Genomic DNA, 13,591 nt, shown 5'->3' with positions numbered 1-13,591 from the left:
CTACTCACTTAAGCCCCCATGTTGCATCACCACTTCCTCATATCAGGGATATCATATGATAGTTGTCTTTCTCTGCTTGACTTATTTCGTTAAGCATGATACGCTCTAGTTCCATCCATGTTGTCGCAAATGGCAAGATGGGATTGGGAGGGAGCCAAACCATAAGTGACTCTTAATCTCACAAAACAAACTGAGGGTTGCTGGGGGGAGGGGGGTGGGGTTATGGACATTGGGGAGGGTATGTGCTTTGGTGAGTGCTGTGAAGTGTGTAAACCTGGCGATTCACAGACCTGTACCCCTGGGGATAAAAATATATGTTTATAAAAAATAAAAAATTAAAAAAAAAAAACAGAAAAAAAAATAAATATATCTGTAATGTCCATCTGGTCCAGAGTGTCATTTAAAGCCTTTATTTCCTTGTTGATCTTTTGCTTAGATGATCTGTCCATTTTAGTGAGGGGCAGTGTTAAAGTCCCCTACTACTATTGTATTATTGTCAATGTGTTTCTTTAATTTTGTTATTATTTGGTTTATATAATTGGCTGCTCCCATGTTAGGGGCATAGATATTTAAAATTGTTAGCTCTTGTTGGACAGACCCTTTAAGTATGGTATAGTGTCCTTCCTCATCTCTTATTATAGTCTTGGCTTAAAATCTAATTGATCTGATATAAGGATGCCACCCCAGCTTTCTTTTCCATTAGCATGGTAAAATTGTTTTCCATCCCCTCACTTTAAATCTGGAGGTGTATTTGGGTCTAAAATGAGTCTCTAGCAGACAGCATATTGATGTGCCTTGTTTTTTTATCCATCCTGATACCCTGTATCTTTTGATTGGGGCATTTAGCCCCATTTACATTCAGGGTAACTATTGAAAGATATGAATTTACTGTCATTGTATTGCCTGTAAGGTGACTGTTGCTGTATATTGTCTCTGTTCCTTTCTGGTCTATTACTTTTAGGCTCTCTCTTGGCTTAGAGGACCTCTTTCAATATTTTCTGTAGGGCTGGTTTGGTGTTTGCAAATTCTTTTAGTTTTTGTTTCTTCTGGAGCTTTTTATCTCCCCTTCTATTTTCAAAGACAGCCTAGCTGGATACAATATCTTTGGCTGCATATTTTTCTCATTTAGTGTTCTGAATATATCATGTCAGCCAGTTCTTTCTGGCCTGTGAGGTCTATGTGGATAGGTCTTTTGCCAGTCTATATTTCTACTGTTGTATGTTAGAGGCCTCTTGTCCTGAGCTGCTTTCAGGATTTTTTCTTTGTCACTGAGACTTGTAAGTTTTACTCTTAGATGATGGGGTATGGCCCTATTTTTATTGATTTTGATGAGGTTTCTCTGTGCCTCCTGGATTTTGATGCTTGTTCTTTTTGCTAAATTTGGGAAATTCTCTGTTATAATTTGCTCCAATATACCTTTTGCCCATTTCTCTCTTTCTTCTTCTTCTGGAATCCCAATTATTCTAATATTGTTTTGTCTTATGGTATCACTTATTTCTTGAATTCTCCCCTCATGGTCCAGTAGTTATTTATCTGTCTTTTTCTTGGCTTCTTTATTCTCCATCATTTGACCTTCTATATCACTAATTCTGTCTTCTGCCTCATTTATCCTAGCAGTAAGAACCTCCTTTTTTGATTGCACCTCATTAATAGCTTTTTAAATTTCAGCTTGGTTAGATTTTAGTTCTTTTATTTTTCCAGAAAGGCATTTTATTTCTGTAGAATGGGGTGCTCTAGTATCTTCTATGCTTTTTCAAGCCCAGCTAGCACCTTGATAATCCTCATTCTGAGCTCTCTAGTTCTGACATATTACTAATGTCCATATTGATTAGGTCCCTAGCCTTTGGTACTGCCTCTTGTCCTCTTTTTTTTTTTTTTTTTTTTTTTTTTTTTTGTGGTGAGTTTTTCCACCTTGTCATTTTATCCAGATTAGAATACATGAATGAGAGAACAAAATACTAAAAGGGTAGCAACGAACCCAGAAAAATATATGCTAACCAAATCAGAAGAGACCTGAATCTTGGGGGAGAAGAATGGAGGCGGGGGAAAATATATATATATATGTGTGTGTGTGTGTGTGTGTGTGTGTGTGTATGTATGTTATATATGTGTATATATCTATTAGACTGGTGAATGGAATAGAGCCACACATGTGACTTTGGTTGTGTTTTGGTCTGTTGGATGAAATTGCCTCCCAAAATTTAAAAAAAAAGGAGAACTTATGTATATACAAAGTAAGGGTAAACACAATGAATATGACTGTAAAGATGAAAATTAAAGAAGATTCTAATAAAGGATTTGATAAGATAAGAAGTTGGTTAAAAAAAGAAGAAAGAATGTGGTCAGGGTGGAGACTAGAACAAAGTCATACGCTAGATTTAAGGTATATTTTGATCTATTAGAAGAAACTGTATCCCAAAATTTTAAAGAAAGAAAAACGTATATGTATACAAAAAATAAGGTCAAATACAATGGAGGGATAGAATATGACTATAACAATGAACATTTAAAAAGATTTTTAAAAAAGGTATTGATAAGATAATTTAAAAATGTTAAAATGGGAAAGAGGATCTGTTGCAGTGATTCTCAACTGTCTTTGCTCAAGGTGGAATTGCATCACCCTTGCCAGGGGCCAGGCTAAGTGATCTGTTCAGGTTTGCTCTCAGTATATTTTGTTCCTTGAACACTTTCTCTACAGCTTTGGAGGAGAATGAAGATGGCAGCCTCCCAATCTCCAACATGGAGGAGCAGAGAGCTTGGGGCCCCATTCTTCAGTGCACCCTCAGAGAAAAGCAATCAATCCCTCCCATCTCCCTGGTCTCTGTCCGCACTCCATTCTCACCTGGCAGGTGACCAAGCATTTCTATCTCTGGAGCAGGGCCCCACTTGGAGTCTCCAAACCCAGCATATTCCTGCTGTGTGCCACCCTGCCACTCCTCCCGGAGGAGGAAGGAGGGGATCTCTCTGGATCTGCCATTTGTGGGGTCCCTTGTTGAAGACCAGTGGCCCAACTGTGCTTTGGATCACAGTTGAAGGTAACCCTGAATGGAGAGCTCACTCCTTAGCTCTGTCTCTGTAGCCAGTTTACCTGCTCTGATACTTCAGGGCTCTGCCACACTCAGACACCCCTGGCCTTTTTGTGACTCCCTGGGTTGTGAGACCACACTGTCCCCATGAGGGCCTCACCACCTGCTTCCCCTCTGGAGTGACATCCCTCAGTGAAGCAAACTTCTAAAAGTTCCGATTTCGTGCTCTGCTCCTCTACTGCTTGCTGGGAGCCAGCCCCTCCCCTCGAGGTCTATCTTCCTGTATGTCACCTCAGATTCACTCTCCACACATCCTACCTTCCAGTAAGTGGTCGCTTTTCTGTTCCTAGAATTGTTGCTGTTCTCTTTGATCTCCTGTTGTTTGTAGGTGTTCAGAATGGTTTGATAACTATATAGCTGAACTCCTGGGATCCAACAAAAACTAGGTCTCCTACTCCTCCACCATCTTGCTCCCAAACCAAAACACATTGTTTTGTATTTAAAATAACTTTTCTAAAACCATTATCTAGGCATCTAATTATTAGAACAGATATTAATACTTGTAAGGGGTTTTTTGGCTTTGTTTTTTAAGATTTATTTATTTATTTGACAGGGAAAAACTGGGGGTAGGGAGGAGGGCAGAGGGAAAGGGAGTCTTAAGCATATTTTTCATTGAGCATAGAGCTTGATGTAGAGTTCAATCACAACCCTGAGATCCTGACCTGAGCCAAAACCAAGAGTCAGACACTTAACTGACTGTATCACCCAAGGTTTTGTAAGGTTTTTGTTTTAGTTGTTGTTGTTGTTTTTTAAAGATTTTATTTATTTATTTGACATACAGAGACCACAAGTAGGCAGAGAAGCAGAGGGGGGGGGGGGAGCAGGCTGTCCACTGAACAGAGAGCTTGATGTGGGGCTCAATCCCAGGACCCTGAGATCATGACCCGAGCTGAAGGCAGAGGCTCAACCCACTGAGCCACCCAGGCACCCCGTTGTTTTTTAAAGCCAAATTGTTTTCTAAGAAGTTTATATTAATTTGCAATTATAATGGCAATGCTAGGGCTCCTAAGCGGCTCAGTTGGTTAAGTGTATGATTCTTGATTTCAGCTCAGGTCACGCTCTTGGGGATGTGAGGTCCAGCTCCACTTCAGGCTCCATGCTCGGCAGGGAATTTGCTTGTCCCTCTCTCTCTTCTTGCCCTTCCCTCCCCATTTTCTCTCTCTCTTTCTCTCAAATAAATAAAATCTTAGAAAAAAATAAGAACAAATGCAATGGCAATACATAAAAATGCATGTTTCACCACACCTTACCAGTTAGGTATTACTTTTAAAAAATATTTCCATAGAGGACAAGCAAAAACAAACAACAACAAAAAGGCCAAGTTATTGTTACTAAGTACCAACTATTATTTTGCACTTGGGTTGAATATTTCCATCTTTTAAAATGTCTAATTTTGTTTTGCCAAGAGCCACATGCTGTGTGTCTACACAGTGCTTTCTCAGCACTTTAAAGTCATTAATTTTCTTTATGCTTTAAAGCACATGTCCAAAATAACCTTGGTAGGTGGTATGTGGTAAAAATCTAAATGGATTTATTTTTACATAAGTAGCAATTGCTCAAATATAATTTATCGAAAAATCCCTTCTTCATCATTACTTGCACTGGTTCTGTTACTATATGGTATTTTCTAATATACATTAGGAGTTCCTTTGAGGGAAAGGACTACCTCGTTTCTCTTTATATCTAGAGTGTTCAGTGCAATTGCTCAATAAATATTTGTCAAATGCTTTTGTCACAGAGTTCCCAGAACTCAGAGAACAAAATTCTATGAAACACTTTAAAATAATATATTTCCTTTGGGATCAGATTACCAAGGCATAGTATGTGGTGGCAAAGAGTAGGGACCTCCTTCCAATATAGGTCACAAATCTTGATCATACAAGAGTATCTAAAAACTCCCCAAACGATATAATTTTCTTCATAAAGATGGATTAACAGTATAATTTTCTTCTTAAGGTGGATTAACAGTTACTATAACTACACATGATTCATATTTATCTCTGTAACATTTTTAATGCAAACTCATAAATCAGAAATGATTTCTCATGAAACTTCATGTCCTGATTCTTTTATTTGCAACATGTGCACAAAACCATAAACCAACCTCTGCAAAGATCAAAGAATTTCAGAGAAGCATTTAAAAACATTAATGTTTTATTTTCTTTATGGTGCCAAAAGACAATAGTGGCACAAATTGAATAATCAGAAGAGAAGAGCTTGGTGACTCCAAATTTAACTCTGTTGTATATTAGAAAATACCTTTCCCTCAAAGAAACTCCTAATGCATTTGAAGAAAGGAAATAAAAATAACAACTAATATTTATTGAGCTATAAGTCAGATGTTTTTCACACAATTCTGACACAATCAGGCTACAATTATATTCATTTTTAAAAAAGGGAAATGAAGATTCAGTGAAGTTAAAAGGCTGCATGATACCACACAATCAGGGAGTGACAAAACAGAAATTTGCAACCAGAATCCCATACAGAAATTTGAATTCTAGAATCCATATATTTAACCACCTCGTCATGCTTCTTCAGGTTCAGAACAACATTACATGCTTAAGAAACAGAATTGAGATTTTTCAGACAACTAGTGTACTACTTAAGGGCATCTTTTTTTTGAGAACCTGTATTTCCATGTTTGATTTTTTTCCCCCTAAGTAAACCACATAAGTTAATACTAAATGTAACTATATCAGAGTTTGAGAGGATAAATATTTGAGGTGCATTGTTGTGTTGTTGGAAGGAGAACTTAAAATGGTCTCCATCAAGGTGACAAGGAAAGCAATTTGAGTTCATGAAAACTTCAAGCCAACATGAACCTGTAATTGTTATGTATTTCCAAGTTTCTTTTTTTTTTAAGATTTTATTTATTTTATTTGACAGATAGAGATCACAAGTAGGCAGAGAGGCAGGCAGAGAGAGAGGGAGGAGGAAGCAGGCTCCCTGCTGAGCAGAGAGCCGATGCGGGGCTCGATGCGGGGTTTGATCCCAGGACCTGAGCCGAAGGCAGAGGCTTTAACCCACTGAGCGACCCAGGTGCCCCTATTTCCAAGTTTCTAAAACGTAAAATTAGGAATAACAAAACTAATAAGCTGGAGTATATTTGAATGATTTGATGAGTGATTTTCAAAGCTAGTTTCTGGATGACATGGTACTCAGGGTACTTAGCCCTGGAACATAAGAAAATTGGTAATTAAATCCAGAAAGGTGTTGTCAGAGTCACTGTGAGTGGAGTGTGTATGAAAAGAGTTTTAGTACTGCTACTGTCTGGGAGTAATGGCATGGAAACTTAGTCGAGAATGATTTGTACAATTCCAAGTATTTTTTCATGTCTTCTTGACTAAAAGAGTATCATATATGATGATCCTAGGATGGTGAAGAAACAACAGTATCCTACTTTAATGGTTTTGTCATTTTTAAATGTTTTCTTCTACAATTTAGAAAGGGTAGATGCAAAACAAAATCCTGGAGAGTTAATCCCTAGTGGATCTAGATGTTAATTTGACCAGAATATCCTTCCTAGATTTCTTCATCCATAGTGGTAGTGTCATGGCAGTGTTTGTAAGTAGCAGTGAGAAAATTCTATTATATGAACCTAAATCTTACAATTAAACTTGATGAAAATTTGCCTTATCTGTTCTGATGTGGCAGTTCAAATCAATACATAAATTAAAAGTTAAATTTTAAAAAAGAAAAAAAGCCCCTCTTCTTTCTCAAGTCTTCTCCATCAAGGCAGTTACAGGATTTATACAGTTATTTCAGTTAAAGGAAGCAAAGGAAGTGTCTGGAAAAATGGGAATAATTGGGGTAACAAGGAAAGACATAGCATGGGAAGGTATGAATGCATATGTTTTAGGATCTTTTCTTCCCTCCACATTCTGACATTCCATAAGCCCGTAATTTTTAATAATGAGTTGATAGAAGATAATGGCTTTACATAATACAATATTCAGTGAATATTATCACTATTATCACTATTCTAAACATGGTGTTTAAGAAGGAAAACTTCAGCCAAAAACATAGACCTTTTCTTAAGGTGGATTAACAGTTACTATGATTTCTTAAAAAGAAAGTTAATGACAAGTTATTCTATACTCAATGAAATGAGAACGTTGTCTTTCTAGCTGACTTTCTGTAGTCAGGTTGTCACTGAATATCTTATCTTTTAGATATCTTAGAGCTTATAGAAGTGCTAAAACAATCTTAAAACAGCATTGATCTAAGAGATAATACTCAGACACCATACAATTGGTAAATTGAGATGTATTTGTTTATAGAACATCATTTAGTTATAAAAGGTATGTATCCATCACTTAGTTTCTATACAAAAAACTCACATACTACTTCAAACCCTAAAGAAGGAAGATGTCCAAATCTAATGACAAAATATTAACAAAGTATTAGCATTTCTGAATATAATTAAAACAACATGTAATAAACCCAAATATCAAATCTCCATAAATCCAAGAATTTCAGACATGATTGAACCAATTTTTAAAAAAATACCGTTGTGGGGCGCCTGAGTGGCTCAGGGGGTGAAGCCGCTGCCTTCGGCTCAGGTCATGATCTCAGGGTCCTGGGATCGAGGCCCGCCTCGGGCTCTCTGCTCAGCAGGGAGCCTGCTTTCTCCTCTCTCTCTCTCTGCCTGCCTCTCCGTCTACCTGTGATTTCTGTCTGTCAAATAAATAAATAAATAAATAAATCTTTAAAAAAAAAAATATTGTTGTGTTATTTCCTTCCTAGTCTCAAGAGGTGGGAATCTTTCTGAGAATGATATATGAGGGTAGTCATGTTGTTTGCCAGCTAAAACCTTGTAATATTGTTCTACAAATGTGGAATGAGGATTGAAAAACAAGTGTATCCAGTGGGATATAAAGAGGGGGAAATGAGGGGAATTAGCTGTGGTATTAATTTAGTCATTTCTTCATTCAGCAAACATTTATGGAGTGCACACTGTGCTTTATTTGCTAGGAAACAAAAGAATAAAACACAAACTGTGCTTATAGAGCTCACATCTGAATGTGAAAGGCACATTTTGTAATAAGCAAAAATTTCAATTGTGATGGGAGAGAAGTACAAGACACCTCATGAGCTAATATCAAGGTGATATACTAATCAGGAAGCATAGGGAACATTTCCTGTAGGAAGTGATTTTTACCCTAAGCCAGAAGAATGAACCCGTGCTAGTGAGGTGATGAATGGTGTGTGTGTGTATGTGTTTGTGCACACACATGTTGCGCGATTGGGAGGAGTGGAACTGAGTACAGAAAGACTGTGTCAGGAGTCTAGGCAGTAGGAACACTGGTCACAGCAAAAGCTCCAGGGAGTTGCCAAAAGGCCAGCAAGGCTGGACCCTGAAGGAGTAAAGAGAGAAGTAGCCTGAGTCTCGAAAAATGAGCAAAAAAACCAGATCATGGAGGGCCTTCACAATAGAACCTGAGGGCTATAGGAAACCATTTTAAGTCTTACCTAGCAGTGTAACATTGTCATATGTGCATTTTTTTTTAAAGATTTTATTTATTTGACAGAGATCACAAGCAGGCAGAGAAGGAGAGAGGAGGACCCAGGCTCACCGATGAGCAGAGAGCCCGACACGGGGCTCGATCCCAGGACCTTGAGATCATGACCCCAGCCGAAGGCAGAGGCTTAACCCACTGAGCCACCCAGGCACCCCCATATGTGCATTTTTACAGGTTGGTTTGGCTGCTGTGTGGGGAGTGGATTAGGAGGGATCTAGAATGGAATTGGGAAGTTAGGAAGTCCTGATAGTGGCCTAAGTAAGAAAGAATAGTGTTTACAGTGGTTCTGACAAGGTTATTTTCACTGTTGAGAAGAAGTTGGATTTGGGAACTGGACAGAGAAAGCAGGGGTTCCAAGGATGACTTCTGTCCACCCCAGGTTTCTGATACAAAGTAAATGCTGTGTTTTGAGATGTGCTCACTGGAAGAGAAAACAACTTGGGGACAGGATCAAAATTTTAGTGCTCAGTGTGAGATCTGTTGGCAATTCCAGGTGCCAATTTCCACAGGATGAGCTTTAGAATTTGCGATCTTTAATGGTAACAAAGATGATGGGGGATGAGGAAAATCTGATTACAGAATAGTAAGAAGGTTTGCCTTTGCCATATGATGAAATTATAATATAGCTGGCTTGGAAGAGCACTATTTGATTTTGAGGCAGAAATGCATAGTAATCAATAAAATAAAAGGCACAAAGCTAGAGATGATAACAGAATATTATTTACAAACTCAGTTGTCGGTGCCCAGAAAAAAGTACTAAAGTATCAATGGCCAATTAGATAACTACAATGTCATGGCATGCCACGTCACACAAAAGAGATAGGACAACCAAATACTTGGCATAATTATAGAATACCTCACTGGGAAGGACTAATGCAAGGAAAACTAAAAGAAAACAACCAGATTTCATCATCCCATTCAAAGATCACACAATAAAAGTTTTTTTTTTTTTATATGTTACTATGGTTAGCATCATCCCTTCAATTTATATGGCAATATTGAAGGTGTTTTCATAGATCTTCTTATTAGTAGTTACAATAAAAATGCAACTTGTAGTGAATGATTATTTTCCCTCTTTTTCTAAGTATTGAACCATGAAATAAACCTCAGGTCCAACATTTTAGAAAACTGGACTGCAGACATTATTAAGGCAAATAAAGAGAATGCACTCTGGAATTGATAGTCCTTTTCCTGGGTCCTGAAGAATGGTAATTAAAACAGTATGACTCATCAAAGGCAAAAACAAAATTAAAATGAGGGGAACTCTACTTAAATGTGAAGTAAAACAGCTAGAAAATATGAATGTCCCTGTCTCCCTAACATGTATCTGAAACCTCACTGTTAGAACCCCTCTCAATACCTTAGAAAGAACAGCAAACTCAGTGTCAGGAAACCTGTGTTGCTGGCTTGACCCTCCTTCTAACTGATTGTGTGGACTTGGTCAAGTTTCTTAGCATTTTATTTTTTATTTTTGTTAATTTTTTTTTTTTTTAGAATTTTATTTATTTATTTGACGGAGAGAGAGTACACAAGCAGGAGGAGTAGGAGAGGGGGAGAGAGAAGCAGTCTCTCCACTGAGCAGGGAGCCCGAGGTGGGACTAGATCCCAGGACCCTGGGATCACAGCCTGAGCCGAAGGAAGACGTTTAAATGACTGAGCCACCCAGGCAACCCAGTTTCTTAGCATTTTAGAGACCAGGTGTAACAAAGGAACTTCAGACGATGACCTCTACATTCTCATAAACCTGAATATCCATGAATCTAGAAACACCGGAACATGAGAATTACCCTCCAGTGCAACAATTTTACAGAAATAATTTTAAAAGTGTTAATATTCGAGGATTTCCAAGAGCTTAACTGCTTACTGAGATCTTTCCTCATTTCTAGCTTGTCTTCGCTCAAATGAGGTCATCCTACTTAAAATTGTGATCTTTCCCTGACCAGCACACCTGGTCTCCTTCCTCTGGTCTGTTTTCCTCCATAGCACTGTTCACATTGTAACATACTAAATCACTTATCTTGTTTCATACTTTTGCCAATCTGCCTACTCCCATCATCAAACATAAATTCTGCCTGGGCAGGGATTTTTTGTTTGTTTGTTTTGTTCATTGATGCATGCCAACCTAGAATAGCATGTGACATATAGCAAGTGCTTAAATGCTAGTGTTGAATGAATGATTGAGTGAATTCCCAATATAAATTTAAAATGAAACATTCCTTAAATTGGGTTATAATTGTAAAAGCACATCTAACCAACCATAAACTGGTCTATTAGCACAATGTTTCTTACGTATGGAAGTAGATTTTAAGTAGATTTGAGATTTGACCTATGAAATAATACAAACCGTAAAAAAAAAAAAAAAATGAGTGAACACCAGCTCATTGAACTGATTTGACCTTGTTCCCAGGAGAGAGTTCATTTCAGATTAGACAAGTTCAAAGTCAATGAATCATAAAACAATTAAAAAATAAAAAAGGAAATGACTTTTTTTTTAAACGAACTCTGCAAATTCAAAAACCATTCAAGGACATGTTATTATTTTTATGTCAGAAATTCCTCTGTGCTGATGTGTCAGGGCAAAAGATTTGGCTGTTAAGTAAGACAATGATTAAATAGATACTATATATCAGGATTGATCTAACCCAGTAAGTATTGCGCTTCAAAGAAATTTCCCTTTAGGAATAATCTTTAGAACAAATTTACCAAGCACGCAGAAAATTGAGCTCATTCCCTGATAGCAATAACTCATTTTTCCACTGAAACTTCTCTTAAGTAAGTCCCTCACTAGTCTATTAATAATAACAATAATGAAGAGAACAATAGAAGAAAATGCTCAGAACTTACACATCCGGAGACTAAGCGAACTGCTCTACATTCATGACCTCATTTTATGATTGAGGAATTTCACTTGCCGTGAGAATAAATTTATGGTTCAATGTCAAACAATCCAAACTTAAATTCAAACTTTAATGGCAAAGCCCACGTTCTTTGCTGCAACGCTAGCTTGTCTCTTGTTTCTAAAACTTAAAACTTTCACTAAATGGCAGAATTTGCTACTATTAAGGACATTCAAAACACATTTCTGCAGACTCTGAAGACAAATTTTTTAAAAAGCTCAAATGTCTTTATTTCTTGGCAGGCATCACTGAAATTGGTTCATAGCTTCTGTGGGTGTTGACATTGAAGACAGTGATCATTTTAGATGTGGAAGTTCAGTTTTGTTTGTAAAAATGCAAATACAAAACAATTGCCCTGTACACTAAAATTATAGTAATAGTCTTCACCCCTAAAAATACACACACACACCCCTTGATGGACTTTGTGCCCATTTATCTTTATATCATCAGCATCTATCAGTGCATCTGCCACATAGTATTCGCTGTTTGCTCCCTACTAAACAGCAACGCCACTGAGAGAAGGATGAACACCACTGTAGTCCAGGATCCTGGACCTACTTCCTTATCCCCACCAGCATGCTTTATACAATATTTCATTTAATTATTTTTCCTGAATTTCTTCAATATAATTTTCATGTTCTTCTTTTTAGCTTTATTTAAAACAATTACATATAATTATTTCCATATCATTGTTTCTTTTAATGCCGTCACTAGCCCTTTCTAGTCATGACATTTGCTCTTGAGTTCTTAATTTTTATTCTTGTCTTGGTATTTCATCGATCATCTTTGTTAGCATATCTGAGTAAAAATCAATACCAAACACTTTCCAAGTCTTACTTGATTTACTTCTTACATAAACCTAGGTGGATTCTCTTATTGTCTCCATTTTCAGGAGGGAGAAGTCAAAGTTTTGAGAGGCTAAGTAACCTGTTGTCCAAAGCCACTTGGCTGATAAATGATGAGGTTGGAATTCAAACCCTCCTGAGACTCACTTCATTCTTACCTTCCCCTTCATCCTACTCCTTTTTCTCTCTCCCATTTATTCTGTAATTCATAAAACAAAACAAAACAAAACAAAAAAAAAAAAACAAAAACCTCTTCTTGTGCTATTATGGTAGATTTATTTTTTAAGAGAAAACCATGACTCACTCAGTTTTAAGGCTGGTAGAGACTATAGAACTCTCAAAGGACTCTAATGGTAACTCAGGCAGTTAACCTGTGGATCTAAATCCTGTAAAACTGTCTCTGACATCAGACTTCCAATGCTTAATATTTTCAACAAGCATTTATTAAACCTTTATTTTGTGTAGGTTGTTGTACTGCTAAAATATTTTAAAAGTCCTAATTATAAATGACATTGACAATAAATGTCAAATAAGAACTATAGATAATAAGCAGCAGGATTAGAGAGAGGTAGAAATCACTTCTGGCCGGTGTAGGCAGAGAAGGATTCATAGAGGGGTAAAATTCAGGCTTCTATTTGCCACTGACTGACACCTGATTCAATAATTTATTTTTAAGTCAGTTTATTATCCTGGTCACTATTTCCATGTTATAGCTCTAAAAAATTTTGTTTTTAAATTTTTATTAACATATAATGTATTATTAGCTCCAGGGGTACAGGTCATGTTGTAGCTTTGACTAAATAACATTACCAGAAATAACCTCTTTGGGAATGGATAGAGCCTGTTAAGTGTTTAGTCTTTTGCTTTTTTATTTTTGTTTTTGTTTTGTTGTTTTTAGAGCCGTGGGGATGAGGAGAGGACAGATCGAGAGGGAGGGAGAATCTTAAGCAGGTTCCAGGCCCAGCACAGTGCCTGATACAGAGCTCAATCTCATGGCTCTGAAACCATGACCTGAGCCGAAGCCAAAGGTTGGACATTTAACTAACTGAGTCACCCCGATGACCTTGCTTTTGTTTTTTTAAGTGCACGTGTGCATAGAAGCTATCTGAGATAATCCAATGTGAGTTCACACACAAGCATTCAATTCACTTGTCATTAAGGCAGTCACATATTTTTCATACATAAAAAGCAATTGCTCCTAAATGGGTGGAGAATATATTCACCCTTTATTGTTATTG

The sequence above is a fragment of the Mustela lutreola genome, chromosome 4, assembly GCF_030435805.1.
Source record: "Mustela lutreola isolate mMusLut2 chromosome 4, mMusLut2.pri, whole genome shotgun sequence".
Classification (NCBI taxonomy): Eukaryota; Metazoa; Chordata; class Mammalia; order Carnivora; family Mustelidae; genus Mustela; species Mustela lutreola.
The sequence above is the reverse complement of the archived record's forward strand: the minus strand, read 5'-3'. Positions refer to the sequence as shown.